Below are 16,467 nucleotides of genomic sequence, written 5' to 3'. Positions count from 1 at the left end.
CAGACTAATAATTAATGAAGGTATTTTGTATAAAAGCATATGGTTCAGTGATTCAACCGTGATAGTTCATGTGCAAAGAAACCACTCTTCCTACCCTGACTAAATTGTCCTAATAATTGTTTCTCGACCTCACTGCTGAGGATGAATCCAGCAAATACACCCAATCCATGTTTTCCTTCCAGGTCTAAACCAGTTTCCATTTCCAGAGACATTCTACCAGTGTAGTCCCCTTCTCTGGGGCTACCAGGCTTCACATGGGAATTTTTGAAACGTGGGCAATAAAGCATCAGGGAAACATGAATAATTTTACACCAACTGCTCATCGTGAGGCGGACCCCACGCTGATCCGGGCGGAGCTGGCACCGCCCTCGCCCGCGTCCGCTCCTCCTCCGCCCGCGTCCGCTCCTCCTCCGCCCGCGTCCGCCCGCGTCCGCACCGCCCCCGCCCGTGTCCGCACCTCCCCCGGTCCGCCCCGCCCGTGTCCGCCCGTGTCCGCACACCCCCGCCCGGCCCCGGCGCTGCCGCCGTCCCCCCCGGCCCCGCCGCCTCTCGGAAGGATGCGCTGCGCCTCCAGGTGGGTGCGCCCGGCGGGACCTCGCCTGGTCGCTGGGGCGCGGCCGCAGCGGGGCCGTCCGTGGGGACGGGCCGAGAGCTCGGGGGGAGGAGGGAGGGCGGTGCTGAGGTGCGCGGTGGAGCGCTCAGGTGGTGCGGGCGGGGCCCGTGGGATGCGCAGGGCCGGCCGGGCTGAGGGGGGAAAGGTGCCCGGGAGTCGCCCTATCCGCGGAGCTGCGGCGGTGCCGGGGCCAGCGGAGCCGAGCCGGCGGCCCCGCTGTGCTGCGGGAGGGCGGGACACGCGTGCGGCCAGCGATGCTGTGCGGGGCCGGGACCGGCGGCGCTCCAGAGCTCCCCTCGCTCTGCTCCCCTCGCTCTGCTCCCCTCGCTCTGCTCCCCTCGCTCTGCTCCCGGCATCCGCGCTGGCATCACGGCGGCTCCACGACGGAGCCGCACCTACTCCGCGGTGCCGCTGCTCTCTGAAGGCAGTGCTGGGCTCCTGCACCGCTTCTTCTCCGAAAACCAGAGGCAGCCCCGCTTCAGAACTTGTCCGAGATGAACATCAGCCACTGAAACGGCCTCGAACAAGGGGGGAAGGAAGGGGAAGGCGGGAAAGGGCTTCGGGAGACACCCACTGAGGTGTCAGGCGTGTGCCCGGCATCCCTTGTGGCTTCGCACCACTGCTGGCAGCACGGCTGTGGCAGCGCTAGCGAGGCCATTTTTGGCATTTATTTGAACATTTATTTTTTGAGTACCGGGCATGGCACATAAAAGGATCACTAAATTTTCTTTTTTCCTCAACTGTGACAATTCAGCAGTTATGCCTGTCAAGTTCCTCTTGGGTAGAGCTGGTGGAACTTTCATAATAGAATATTTTCAGTCAGCAAATGTTAATTAAAATCAAAACGTTTCTGGGAATTTTTCTATGTCAGCAAAGCTTCGATTGGGAACCTCCCTGGTTTCCTGCCAGTTTGCTTTGCTCCTTGTCTGCCTGCCTGGTGGGTTGCTGCAGAGCTGGGCCTCCAGCATTTCTGGTTCTTGGTACTTGGACAGGCTACTAGGAGATCTGCCCAGGACTTCAGGGAGCTGGAGAGGTGGGACTAGAAGTATCCAAAGAATTCTGTTCAGCTTATTCTTGAGTGTTATGAAAACATGACAAGTGGGGAAAAAAAATTCTTAATATCTAACGTTTTCCATTAGCATGTAAATCTGTTTCTTGGAAAAAGTTCCCCTTATTTGTGATCAAAAATGCCGCATCTTGTTCAGGTTTGTTTCTACTCCCAACTCATTTAAAGCAGCCAGCATCTGTCTGACTGTAGGATCATCTCTGTTGACACAATTGTATTCTTAGGAATCACCTTTCAGCTGTTGAAAAGGGTTTGAGTGAAGGAGGTGTCTGAAGGCATCAGTTTCACATGTTTTGTCTCACAATAAAAACAGTATTGTGACAGTCTTGTGTTTTCTTAAAGAAAATAGATATCTAATCTAGAGAGCTAATTTTTTTTTTTCTCCTTGATTTCTCTGAACTTTTTCAGCTTCTAGGCAGAGAGGAATTTTAGCTCTTCTCTTACCACTACAGCTTCTAAATTGCACTGTCTGTCACTCATATTTGCCTCAACAGATGCAGGCAAAGCTGATTTTTTTTCTGAGTGTGGTAATTTGATGAGTAATTACAAGTCTTAAAATTAAATTTGCCAGAAGTTTTCCGGGCTTCAGAGCCCAAACTTCACATTTTTCTGTCTTTTCATCTTTCTTTAGAAAAGCTTTGGGCTTCTCATCTGAAGGCTGAGAAAAACAAGTGGATGGAACCATAGTAAAAAATACTTTGGTAGCTGAGAGAATCAGAAATAGCAGTTTAATTTCTAGAGTTATTTTGGCTTCTTGTCACAGGAAGCCTCCTTTTTTTTTTATAATTTAAAAGTGACACAACTTAGTATAGGAAAGCTTAGTATAGGTAACAGTTAATGTTTCTGCTACAGCATCTAGAATTATAAATAAAGAAATCTTACATGGCCGAGAAGTCGTCGTGGATGTTTCAGTCCTGTTGTTTCCTTGACAGAGTCTGGCAGAACTAGAAGTCCTTTGTAAGCACCTGGATGAAGGAACTGATCCAGCACAGGAATGCAAGCTGAGAAGGTCCTCTTGGAGCTTATCAAGAGCCCTGGATGCCTCAGCCAATGCCAGCTTCTCCTGGAACAAGGAACACTCAGTGTTTGGGGGATGTGTTATCCATAAAGGTCATCGTGCTCGTGGAAGCTCATGTAGATTTCTCAGTCATGGGGCATTACCAGGTCAGGACAATAAAGGCAAAATGCTTTTCTCTTTTTTTACCTAAATGATTCTAGGTATTTTTTCATTTGCAGCTGGTCTTTGTGGAAGTGATGACACCATGCACTGGAAATGTCAGGCACAAAACAGGAAAGCATCTTAGCTGTGAGTGCTTTCAGAAGGGTTATAAACAGGGGCTGTGTCATCTGTAGAGCAGGGTCAGGACACAGTGGGGTATGACCTTGTGGCTGAACATCATTTTATTCTCATTCCTAGCTATTAAACAGCTATCATCCCATCAAAAGGGATGATACTTTTAGGTCTTCTCCTTTTTACTCCTGTTTTGTAATTTATGTTTAGCTATGGTGAAACAAAGATACTACTAAAATACACCTTTTATAAAATGTTGGTATACTTAATAAAACCTGATCACCAGTCTGGTTTACTGATTACTTTTCCAGCTTTGACTCATTTTCCCTGCCCTTAATTCACTTATTTTTGAATAATACCTTTCAATGTGTTTTTGTAGACATCCTATGAGCAGTTTCTGCCAGCAATGTGCCTGTCTAAGCTTTCAGCAGGGCATCTCCACTGCCCCTTGCACAGGACTGGCATTCATAAGTGATGTTAGTTGTTAAAATGTCACAGTGTGGGGGGGAGCAGAAACTCCCATGTAAGCACAGTAACCAGTGAGTGGGTAGTCTGGTTTGTTCTTTAGTTCTATTCTCCATTTACCAGTCCTGGTTTTCATAAGGTTGTCATTGAGCGAGAGTGAGCATAAAGGGGATTCTGAGATCTTCCATCATTTCTCTGCAATTAACTCACAAATAACGTTTCATATTTTCAAAATTAAAATAAATGTTGGCTCAGATTGCTTCATCTTTTAAAAAAACCTTATTTTTTTCAAAGTAGACTTTGTTTTTATCCCATAAGATGCTAGAGACATTCAGCTCATGTTTGTAGAGGAAAAAAATTGCAGATATTTCTAGTACAGTGCCAGTCACTTACATATCACATTGCTCATGTTCAGCTCTTAACATTTATAAAAGTCATGCCAGAGCAGCTTCTGATTTGCAGGACTAAGAGCCTACATAGTTTTCCTTACTTTTTAGGATCTGTGTTAAAGCCATTGCTAGATCCTAAAAGCATGAGCAAATGTGTGATAGGTCTTTATTAGTGTCGAAAGGCTTTGTCCCAAAAGCCTATGATTCAATTTGGATTTTTAGAAACTTTGCACTGTTGTAGACAGTAGTAGCCTGAAACACCTCACTGAGAATCCACTGCTTCTGATGAAGGATTTCAGCATTCTTTCAGGTGAAAATTAACTTGAATCAACTTGAATTTTATATGTTTCAGCAGCTTTTGAAGCAGCTGAACTTCCTTCCAGTCAAGCAGAATTTCTACCACTGCAGTGTCCATTACCCAGTGGGATGATGAAGGTTGGATTGAAAACATTCATAGGGACACTTGCTGTAAAAAATTGAATATAGTTGACTGTGAGAGCTGCTGTTCCATAGTGAAATAATCAGTGGCCAGTGTATGGGACCAGAATGAATAATTACTGTTTTACCTGCCAGTGTTCTCTGAATTCAAAAACTGCAGTCATGTGTCCTAGAATAATGACTGTGTATGTAATGTACTTTGTGTTGCTAAATGTTGAGCTCTATTTAATGATTTAATGTTAATTATTGTACTAACCATAATAATTATTGAAAAAAATCCATGCCTTAAGTTTCTATTAGGACTGTTAACTCATATTCTTTACAGAAAACTTGTGTCGTCAGTCTTAAAATGCTTCATTACAGGAAATTACGTTCTGAACTATGTAGCTTCTTGACCCAAACTGGTTCCTTTGTCATCAAGCTCTTATTCATGTCATTGCTAAAATCACAAAATTAGGATGGCTTGATGTACTGAAAAATCAGCTCACCTTCAGAGACATCATGGGTGATGTAAAAAAACCCTTGGAGGTAGGAAAGAATTGTTCACTTCTGCCATTTTTGTTTTGGTTTGGTTTTTTGTTTGGACCTCTTCATTTATAGTTATTGCCATGTTATGTTCCTTGGTTTGATACTTGGGTGGAAAAAGCGGGAAGTGCATTGCTTGAAACAGATTGCCCCATGGGGAAGGACCAGAGTGGGTTTGCTGCTTGTGTGAGGTTGTGGGGTCTGATGTCTCAAAGAACTCATAGTGCTGTCATGGTTTTTTCTTGGTTTTCTTTTTCAGAGCACTCCTTTATAGTGTGGTTGTAAAATAGCAGCCCTTGTCAAAACATTCTGTTTAATGCCTTCATTTTTCTTCAGCTCATATAGAAACACATTTCTATTGCGTGTCTGCGTGAAGGTCCAGCCTTTCCCAACTTATGTTTTGAGAAAAAACAATGGGAAAATTAAAGCTATTTGGCAATTTACTTGCAGGATCATCCATTATGTGTGCATGTGTTGGTGATCCTGGTAATTCAGCAGGGAAGCACAAAGTTAGCAGTTTTTGTTTCTTGCCAGTGAGGTTCTCATTTGCTTTTCAGTCTTACTTTGTAATACTGTTCAAGTTAATGTACTTTCTGAGTTACTTTGGGAATGTCTAATAAAAGATAAGTTGCAATAATCTGTTTATTAAAAACAAACTCAAGTACACTTCACCATTTTGCAGTTATTTTTATGAATGTACTGTAATTGTAGTTTGCATTTATTATTAAAATGATTGCAGTGTGACTCTTCAGTGTGCAGCTCATTAAAAACAGGGATTTAAATACAAAATACAGTTTCTTAAGAGATTTCTTTAGTTAAGTTAAGAATTTCTGCAGAAAAGAAAATTAAGCCATAGATCTAGTGAATTAAATTTTATGTAACAATTGAAGAAATAATCCCTAAACAATACTAATAGATGTAATAATTAGCATACGGTAGTTTCAAATACATATGCATTAGCATTCTGGATTGAGGTTCATCCAGTGTGAATTTGAGTGTGATTTATAATTGGGAAAGGGATTAGCAGCCAGGTCTGCAGTTCTCTTCCCAGCTCCTTCATAATTCACCACACAGCCCTTCACGCCTGTGATGAAGGGGAGGTTGCATTTTCCATCTTTGCATGTTTGTGTGATCTAAGGAGCATTCCAATGGACTGTTTACAGAATTTGAAATGTAAAAGGCAGATAAGGCAGCAGCATAACTTTTGCCTGAGAGCTCCCCTAAATTGTCTCCTCGTGTGGTTTGGTACAAGTGACAGTACAAAATAGATGACAGTGAGTGATCTTCAGAGTTGTAGAAATGAGTGCGATTGCAACAAATAGCAGGAAAATATTGACAAGGATGACTGGGTGGTTTGGACACCAGGGGAGCTGAGGCTGCAAACTGCAGCTGTAAAAGTACACCAAGATCTTCCTCTGATTAACTGGCAAGGCCTAATTGCAGTCGGTTTTAGTTGTTTTAACAAGGAGCAGATTTAATTTTTCTATAAAAGCTTCGTAGCAGCTCAGTGAAGACAGTTAATTTTTATTAATTAATTGCACAATTCTGCATTGTATTTGATTTTGAAACATTCCAAGGTTCTTAAGCCTTGATGATTAGATTGTACCCTCACATGGAAGTATTGAATCCTCCTTCATCGCTTTTTAGACACAAGTTCTCAGTGATGGAATGTATCATTCAGTTCAAACCAATGCTTTGTAAACTACTGTGGAGGGAAGAGGATTAGTGTTTTTGATAGGTAGCATTACAAAACTTTGTATTTTTGATAGTGCCCTCTGATCTTTTTCATCCATGCACAGCTTAATTTTTTCTAATGGTTTGAATTTCATGCAGCTTGCCTTTGAAGTGCTAGAATACTGAACAGACCTCTGAGAGAAGTGTAGCGGTGAATTTCTAGACTGCAATTCCTTGGAGTCTGTTTTCAGATGGGTTTTTGTTATCAGACAATTCTTAAAATTTATGATGAGAAGTTTTTTTCAGAGATAATTAGGGAGTTTGAAGCTCTGGTTCCATTAATGTTGACAGAATTTGGCATGAAAGCCTTCTTAACTGCTTAGGAAGTTTTATCCTAACAATTCCTCTTCATTCTAGAAATGCTGGAGAATATTAAATGCAATCTGATTCTAGCAATGCTGGAAAATGGCAACTATAAGCCCTGAGGTTTGAGCAGTCCTGTCTTTTTCCCCCCATAGGGCACTGTGGACCATTGTGTAACAGGAGTGATTCTCTCAGAGCTGACTCAGGAAATGGATCTGGTAAGCGTGGTTTGTTTTTTCCTTCTGCAGGGGATGCTGGTAAAGCCTTTCATACAAATGGCTGGAGAAATATTTCTTAGACATGAAGGGATTAAAACACCTTCCTTCCAAAATACACATAGACACAAGAAATTCTTAGTGCAGGGACTCCACCAGTACCACATACAGACCTTTCTCTCATCACAGTCACCAGAACTCGTAAAGCAAAGTGAGCAATCAGTTGTGTTTCTGCTAATGACTTTCTTTTGCCTACATCTTAACCTGAGGAAGTGCCTCAGACCTGTCCATCCAGAAAGAGGAACAACCTTGAAGGAAAAAAAGGAGGCATGTCAGGAACTTGATGAGATCTGCATTTAGTGCTGGGTCATAATTTTCATTTCTGGTGTCAAATAATTAATCTGCCAGATATCCATCTAGTTTTAGCAAGGAAGGAACATTGTTTATTCTGTCCTTACATTTCTTTGGTTGATTATTCAAGACCTTCAGCAAAGCACTGTAAAAGAGCTGCCCCATTTTGTGACACCTCTCTGAAGGACATGCTCATGTGCTCTTTTGAAGGAGGTGAAGCTTTTCATGATTGAACCTAAATTGCTCACATCATAATTGTCCCTTAATTTTTTCTGACTTGATGAATTCTGTGCTTAAATGGATTACAGGGTAATTCATCTGGTCTGCAACTACTTTTGTCTCTCATATGTTGTGAGGTTTGTCTGAATGACATCATATGGATTTCCAGAAAGAAATATATCTGGAATATATCTTTATAATGCCAACTTTAATATAGGAAGCTATTTTTAGAAATATTTCAGTGTCTATAATACACTGAAAAATACACTCAACTATAAATGTGGAATCACTAAAATAATTAGGAGAGTTTAAAGGTTAAGAAAAGGCTTGTGGCAGAACGGGTGATGCCTGTACAAGACATGCAGAACTTCAAATTTCAAGCTGAATTAATAATTCAGGGTCAATTCTGGCATGATGCAACAGTAATTATCAGGGTAATGAGGCATCTAATGACACACAGTTGATACTAGTTTCTATCACCTGAATTGAAAAACTTGTTAATAAACTTGAGATGTGACTTTGAATCTAAATAGGGAGCAGATGAACTAGTTAAAGTTGTTGCATTTGCATTTATTTTATTGCTTTTCTAGGCAAAATTATGTTGGTTTTCTTTGTAATGTTCACGAACTGTGTCAATGATTAATGACTAATGTTTTCAGTGCTTTTATATTGTAACCTTGGGGTAGTAATTGCTTTCAAGGTAAATGTTACTTAAATTACCATAGTTACAGAATGATCAATAAAATATTCTTACTCACAGGATGTTGAGTATAGACTTCCAAATCCCAGCAGCTTGTTCTGCTTGTGAAGTACATTTCATTCTGACACCACAGGGGTTGTAAAGCAGTACAGCCCCTGACAGCTGTGTTTATACAGATGTTGTAGAGAGCTCCATTCAGACTGTTCAATTCCTTGTTCCTCAATGCCAGGTTTTCCTGGAGATACCAAAGGAACAGAGTGAGGGCAGATTCTGAAACTCCTGCTGTTCAGCAGCCTGGACACCACACTGAGAATAACCCACTGCTGGGTACTTTGTACCCATGTGATGTACAGGACATAGGTCCCACACTGCCCTGGAGTGACTGAAAACCACGAAACATTACAGTTTAGTTCTTGCAGTGAATGTTAGCACTGTCTTACCAAATGGTATCAGTGACATGATGAGTTTTACCTAGAAGTATTTTATGCAAAGGGATTATTTCACCAGGTTTTTATTATAATTTTATTATAATTATTTACAAGCCTGGGAGCTTTAGCTTGATATGGAGGATGTCTCTGAGGTGGAAATAATGATTTTCCCCTTCCCTTTAAGGACATAGTCTGTCTTTTGTTGTTGAGGGATTTGTTTTTCTCTTAGGATGTGTTCCCTTGCTGTGCATTTTGCAGCTTTATATCCAAACATGTTCCTTTTCGTAATTATTTTTTAAAAGATGTTCTTTGCAGGTGACCCAACAAGACTTCTTTTCTCCTTAGCTCTTGGCAAAACCTTTAAACCCTCAGGACCAACAGCAGCAAACCTAGTGACTTTTGAAGCAACTTTTGAAGCTTGTACTGAACTGTCTTAATTTGGATTTCATTGGGAATTCAGCTGATGAATCTGCAGATGAGCTGTGCACTGTGCAAATTCCAACCAACTGGACAGCAAGTAAGAAAGCATCATTATCGTTTGTAACCTGAGCAGTGGACCCACTGCACCTGGTGGATTGTGTAACTTCTTTTGTCACAACACTTGCAATTACAGATAATTCCTAATATGCAGCAGAGTTTTTTGCTTACTGGTGAATTATTGGTAAACCTCTTCTGCTATTTCTCTTAGTAAAGGTTAGTATTTAATTTAGCTTTTAGACTGCTTTATAGGTCAAAAACTGTATATTTGCATATGAGAAGGAGTTGTGATTTTATGATAGGTGTAAGTAGGCCTTTTCTCAAACAAGCATTAATGATCCAAGTCAACTTGTGCCACATTTTCACTTCTTGCCTTTGTATTATACGAGTGTTATACAACACATTGGCACTGATGTGTTTGTTTTAATGTCTTGTTACATCTTTAGAATATAGGCATGAGAGCTGTAAAAACTTTTAATTGCTGAAAATCAACATTTTAGTGCCTCAGGTGCCCTCAAGGGAAGCGGCTGCATATTGATGAACATTTTCTGAAATGAAGATGTTAGCTTTCATTCTTTTTGCATTTGTTTGTCTGTAAAAATTGTGTAACATTAAAAACTTGAATTTATTTTATATGGCTCTGTTAAGATGAGTTACTTAGTTTTCAAGAAACTGAAGTTATTTATTGTAATGTAAGTGATAGAAATACATATTTCATAGGTTTTTTTCATATACTTATTTCCATCCTCTGTCATTTAAATTGTCCTTGTAACTACTGGCCCTTTCCTAACACAGCTGTGGCTGTTGCATCTTTACAGGAGTAAAGGGTGTTGTTTTGAAAAGGTGAGACAGGGTACTGCATAATGCAGCTGTTCCTCTGCATGGTCTTAAATATTTGTGATTTATTTTGCTGCTCTTTTAGTTGAGTATGAACCCTGGTTTTCTTCTATGGAGCAGCCATTCTTTCAGTCATTTATATAATACCTCCTACTTACCTTTTTATTAGTTCCACCTTCTTCCATTCACCTATTGACTTTTATTTGGGAGAGCTTTCATTGATGATCTGATTTCATTGATTAGTTACAGTCTGAATTTACACTGCACTTCCCAGGCATGAGGGGCCAAAGGGGAACCATCAGCTGGAGTCTGTCAGCATCAGTGCTCTGGGGATTGTTGTTCTGTGTTAGGAAATATTCAGTGTGGTTTAAATATTGCTACTTTTCTGCAAACTAAACATTTGTGTTCATCTTGAACAGCAATATTATATCCCCTACATATACATAGTTAAATTTAGATGTTTAATGGCTTTTAATGTTACAAAATAAGTCAATGTAATAGTAAGGTCTCATTTTATCATACTGTCTTGCTCTGTATCGATAGTGATGTGGTCATGGTTCACTAAAACAATTAACAGTAGTTAGTGATTACTTGTAATCTATGGTAATGACTGATTTCTTTTGGATTTTTGCTGTTATAAAAGACAATTACAGATTATTACAGCAATAATTATTTTCTAAAATAATATATGTCTGCTCAGTAATTGCAAAAGCAAATGGACTGAAAATTTTAAGTAGTGAAGGTACTACATATACAGGGGAAGAAGTCATACCTATTAGTTGGGATTGTGCTGAGAGAAGAGGGTTGTCATCAGAAAAATAACTGTGCTTGGAAATGAGCTCTGCAGTTTGTAAAAAGAAGGCAGATTTTTATTTTTAAAAAAGCTGTTGGCCACAGGGATGGCCGTGCTCTCTGAAGCAGTGAGCAGCACCTCACAGCTGCCTTGTGGCAGTGTCTTCAAATGGCCATTCTTCAGTGGCTGTTAATGCTAAATTCACATGAGCAGTGTCTGTTCTCTGAGACACTCCAGCTCCTTGGTGTTCTGCTCATGATGGTGATCTCTCAGTGTCTGGTGAGTGGCTGTTTGCAGCACCACATGCAGTGTGTCTGACGGGTTTTCCCTTGCTCAAGGAGCACAGGTCTTGAAGCAGGAAATATGTTGGTTTTTGGAGAGGTGGTACTGCTCTTCCAGCTTGTTAGGAATGGAACAGGAACAATATGAGTGGATATTTAGTAGTCTTACTCATATATTTTGTTTTATCTCAAAAGCTGGCACTTATTCCCTGTCACAGTGTGGGCTGTTACAGATCTGTCTGTATTATAGTTTCATGTGGCATTAAAAAAAAAAGACTGAGATTTAAGACAAACCTGGATGTTTTCTGTACTTTGTTGGGATCATCTGCATGTTACTGCACACTCTGCATAACCTCTCTGTGTATATTCGATCTCTGCATCTTTTTTATGTGTAGAACACACTCTACTATATTCCTCTGACTAAACCAGAATTACTTATGATGTATAGTCCCAGATTCAGGCTATGAGGGTACTGGAACGCCTTGGAACAGTTAATTGCTCCCAGTGGAAGGAGACTGAATGTAAATCCTCTGGTTTAGGTTTTTTCACAATATAATACTGCAAAACATAAGGGAGACTGAGTGAAGATTTATGTAAACAAAGACTAGTTTATCAGAGATTTGAAACAAACATGAAATAAAACCTCAAGATTTTAGGCAAACACTATACATGTGCTGATACATATGTAGAAATATCCAAAATAAAATATTGTTTGACAGTCATAACGTGACTTGTTTTATTTGTAGATTATCCTTTACGCAAAACTTTAGAATGATTTTGCAAGACACTGTATTCATCAGGGTATTGTCTTCAGTTTTGTAAATTAAGCTGTTGTCACTTTGTAAAATCCTAGAAATGAGGGCAAGATATCTGGTTTATGCAAATATCTCACTTACTGTGAAGCCTTGTTTGTAGCTTAAGTGGAAACCCTTCCAAGTTGTCTTTTCTGTGTTACTGTACTGTGGTCTCAGTGCCTTTCAGTTGAGGAAACTTTTAGCAGCATCCTGAAGTCTTAACAGGTCTGTATGTTACTTTACAATTCAGGTCTTAGTTTTGCTCTTACTTCAGTCTAGAATAGTGCATCCATCCTGAGAGAAGGTGCCATTGGTTACTGGATTCACGGCTTAAGTGAGTGTCAGGATGGTCAAATTTAAAGCTATTCTACTTTAATGTGCCAGAGAGATTAAAACAATCCAGGTTTTGCAACACAGCAATGATTTTCCAGCAGAGAGAGGCCAAAAGAATTCCTCTAAGTTCAGTGTATTGTAAACTGAAGAGTTCCCTATTTATAAAGAGGGATTTCAGTACTTGAAAGTCTGTACAAAAACAACCACATACACAGACTCAAGGAGTTGTTTATAGAACCTTAGCTTTACAGAAATTACAATCCTTACATTGTACTTTACTGGATAAGGACTTTGCCAGTGGGTCCTGTACGTGCTTTGTTGGAGACCAGCAGCTAAATAATCTGAAAATCAGAAGGCCAGACAGCATAGCTTGGAATGGATGAGCTCTGTCTTTCAAACCCCTTTAGAAATAGTCCACAAGACTTTCAAAACTGTGTGGTAGTTCACCGACTCTTTTTTTGAAGTGTATGTCTGACCTATGACGTATTTTATTATGTGCAAATCACTTTAAATAGTATTTTAAAATTACAAAGAATCCTTTATTTGAGATAGACCTAAGAAACAAATAGATTGTTGTGAGTCTCAATTGCTTTCTAATGCTGTGATAAGTGGATGTAACAGCCCTGCTGTAGGTGGAATCCTACTATGCCTTGAAATAACTTGTGGCAGGCCAGTGAGGATACTGGATTAGTTGTCTGTTATGGAGTCTGAGTTTGCTTAGTTTGTATTTTGTTTTATTTATAAGCACATCCAGGTTAATAGGCTGTTCTAGTTTTATATGTCAGTTCTGCACAGAATTTTGTTAGTTCATTTGTCTGGGTAGGTTTTAAAGCTGGTAAAGGGAGAAAGTGAACTTCTCTTGAATTCAGTTTGATGCTGTATAGAGCTGCTGATACCTTGAAGTGTTTTGTACTGGCATAAGGGTTTATCATTAACTGTTCTTTCCTTTTAATGTAGGACAGCTGGCATGGCTTGTCTGCCTCATGGGTAGTTTGGGGGAGGACAATGAACATACACCAGTACTGAGGAGCACAATGCCATAAGTGGAGAATTATCCTGTTGGTAAGTAGGGCTTGTTTTGAATTGTGATTTTTTTTTTTAAATAGTGTCTAGTGTCAGCAGATATCTGGAATTTAAATGTTTCAAATTTTGTCCAGTTCTTGGTGATGGGTGCTCAAGAGCTGTACTGATTTTCTGTGGATTGAGACCATTCCACTGGCTTTAGTCTTTCTTGATTCATCATCCTGAGCACTGCAGGAGTCACTAAAATTATCATTGCAAAACTGCTTCAGGGGAAGGGAAGGGGATTAAAGGCAGAGATGTCTCTTCCCATGAGCAGTGTTTTCCCATGAGCTATGCCCATGTAGCTAACTGCTTTCATTTGTGTGTTCCACAAGTGTAAATTTTATTGTTGGTGAGTTTTGGTTGCTGTTTTCTGCAGTACTTCCTTTACATTAATTATTTTGGAACTACTGTGTAATTAATGTGGAATTATTGTGGGTGGAGAAGTGCAGAGGAGCTGCTGGTCAACAACTGAAAATTTAGACGGTTTCAGACTAGAGCTTGGAATAAAAAAGAAGGGTCTAGATTTAAAAATGTGCATAATAGAGTCCTCTTTCTGCAGTGAGCTGGGGGTTATTGTGAATGACCAATTTCTTGTGGCAAAAACTTTCTTAATCCTTGTGCGTGTTTGATCCTGTTCTTGTACATCCACTAGCTAACACATGAAAAAGGACATGCAACTTAGAAGTGGAGAAAAAGCTTTACTTTTTCTCCTTTGTTTCTTGCCTTCCTAATCTACCCTGGGGCTCTGTGGTGTTAGCAATCTTCCACTATGTTTTTATTAAAAGTGAAAGGTTTTAATATACAGGCTTACAGATGAAGTAGATGCTGACTTCTAATCCAGTGACTGTATATATCAGAACTGACAAAAAGTGAGAATTAATTTTTTTGAATTACTAGGGAATTCAGATTTCAAGGACTGGATAGCAGAAGAACTCAGGAAGTTAAGTAAAGGAATATTCCTTTAAAAAAAAAATTAAATTTTCTTAGCTGACACAGACTGAAATTGATTCTTTGAACTCAGTCCTTATAATATGGAGATATATATACCAAGTGTGGATTTAGGTCAGAAAACACGTTGGTTCAGATGTTTTAGGACAGACAGAGGTGGGAAGGAGCGAGGCTGACAGTGCATTACATCCTGCATATGTAAACTTGTTTCTAAGTAAAAGAGCTTCAGTTTCCAGGGAACCCAAACAGCTCTTCTGCACTTGCTGTTTGACACCCCTGTTTCTCAAATTTCTGTTTCTTTCATCACAGAAGGGATACTCTAAGAAAAAAAAAAAAACAAAACCAAAACACTTTTACAAATTCACCACAGTATAACACACGCATCTGAGAAAATTTCAAATGACAAAGTAATTAGAAAAACATTATGTTGATGTTTATGTTTAATCGTGGTCAATTAGCGTAATTAGCATCTAAACAAAACAAAATCTTAGAAGAACCTTAAATATGGGCAAACAAAAATAGCTGATGGGTTCCTAAAGAGATAGGCTGTGACAATACAATTTCATGTGAGAATTCTTTCTGAAAATGTTTGTTTGTGTCATTAAGAGTTTTCGGGATGCTCTCTCTGATGGATGCCCAGTTACCCCAGCATAAAAATGAAAAAGTTGAACTGGCAGTTCTGTGGTTCTTGGATCAGTTCTGTAAAACACATGTGAGAGCCCAGCTTCAGCAAAGGTAAATACTTGTTGTAAACCACAACATTAGAACTCAAACAGTCTGTGCAGAAATGAACCTGCCAATGTATCTCACCCATAAAAGCTCTTGAGCTCAGCTGGGGGAAAAGACTGGATGGAGAGAGATGGAACCACTTAATGTGATGTTCATCTGATCAGGCTTCCTACCATGCGTGCTTTGGAGTTTTGGCATGCAAGGAGTTAATATTTTAACAGCTATGTTCATTAAACAATTTAAGGTTACTTTGCATTTCAATTTTTTATTTCAAACATTTAGCTGGGTTCTGCTATATTGTGTTATATTTCACAGCTGGGTACACAAGATTTATTCTTTTAATAGTTCTGTTCTTTTGACAGTTATTCATTTATGTGGTTTCCACTGTATTTCTCACATTACTTGGCTTTTCTGCATTTTAAATACGGAAGAGGGAAAAGTAAGATGCATTTTTGAAGAAGCAGCAGTTAATTCACCTTAACTGTAGGGGACAGTCATAATGTAGATGTTATAAAGAGAATGTCAGTAAGATGAGATCAATTGATCTTGAGAAAGGAATTCTGCTGGAGCCTCAAGCAAATCTTTAGCAAGAATTGTAACAGTGACTGAGGTTTGGTTTTACTTGTGTAGCACTCCTTCCTTGCTTTCTGGTGGACAGTCCCAATCTCCAGAATATTTGTACCTCTTCACGTTTGAAATGTGCTTCAGCTTTCTCACTTAATATTAAAAAAAAGTTTTACACTATACTGAGTTACTTTTTCATTAAAGCAATGTGTTCCTTTCAGTTGTCAAAGCTGACTTGTTATTTTAAAATATGGTGGACTTCTCTAATGCTACGGAACAGGAGGTACCCAGTAAAAGAGTACTGGTGCTCCAAGTATTTTCATGAACAATATTCCTGCTGATGTCAATTCAAAGGCAATGTGGCTCTACGGTAGCTGTCATCCTGGTCTGTAATTTCTCTTTATTATTATATTATTATTTCTATTTTTATTCTTTTATTCCCAACGTTGTTATTATATCATTATGATTTCTCTTTTCCCTTTATCCAGTGTTGAGGGTTTCTGTTTCACCTTTTATCCTGATGAGGATCTAACTGCCTGGAGAAGCCCCATCAATGTACAGAATGCTACTAGGGGCTGGTGTAGGAGATTGTACCCCAAGCTTTCTATGCTCATCCTTAGAGAGAGCTGGAGAAAGCATCTGTGTGTGGGTGAAGCAGCAGGCAAAAAGGGGCAGTGCACGGTTTATATTTAATCACCTGGAGCTCCATCATCAGTAGGAAAACTGTCCAAACTGACCCTGTACCAGCTCTGCAATGTGCTGTGAGTGACCATAAGCCTGTCTCTGCCATTGCACTGCATGGGGAGGGTTAAATGGTTAATTACTGAGTAAAATGCTGGCTAATGTTTCCAGCTAATTTATTGGAGAGCACTTGGAACAAAAAGAAATAACCTGTACTGAAAGGACGTG

The 16,467-nt window shown here is 39.7% G+C and overlaps 1 long non-coding RNA gene across 7 annotated transcripts in view; it reads left to right on the top strand.

Moving 5' to 3' along the window:
* The first annotated feature begins 485 nt into the window (after positions 1-485).
* LOC125333549 overlaps positions 486-16,467 on the top strand; it is a 135,278-nt gene continuing 119,296 nt past the window's right edge. For 5 of the 7 annotated variants that reach the window (XR_007206911.1, XR_007206910.1, XR_007206906.1 and 2 more), the window contains exons 1-6: positions 486-574; positions 2,612-2,843; positions 6,980-7,042; positions 9,083-9,254; positions 13,210-13,314; positions 14,872-15,000. This is a non-coding gene — a long non-coding RNA (uncharacterized LOC125333549). Of the gene's footprint in view, positions 575-2,611; positions 4,791-6,979; positions 7,043-9,082; positions 9,255-13,209; positions 13,315-14,871; positions 15,001-16,467 lie in introns of all 7 variants that reach the window. The other 2 variants (XR_007206909.1, XR_007206907.1) reach the window with 2 other exon arrangements.

Source organism: Corvus hawaiiensis, chromosome 15 (assembly GCF_020740725.1).
Source record: "Corvus hawaiiensis isolate bCorHaw1 chromosome 15, bCorHaw1.pri.cur, whole genome shotgun sequence".
Lineage (NCBI taxonomy): Eukaryota > Metazoa > Chordata > Aves > Passeriformes > Corvidae > Corvus > Corvus hawaiiensis.
Note: the sequence above shows the minus strand (reverse complement) of the source record. Positions and strands in the feature narration are given on the sequence as shown.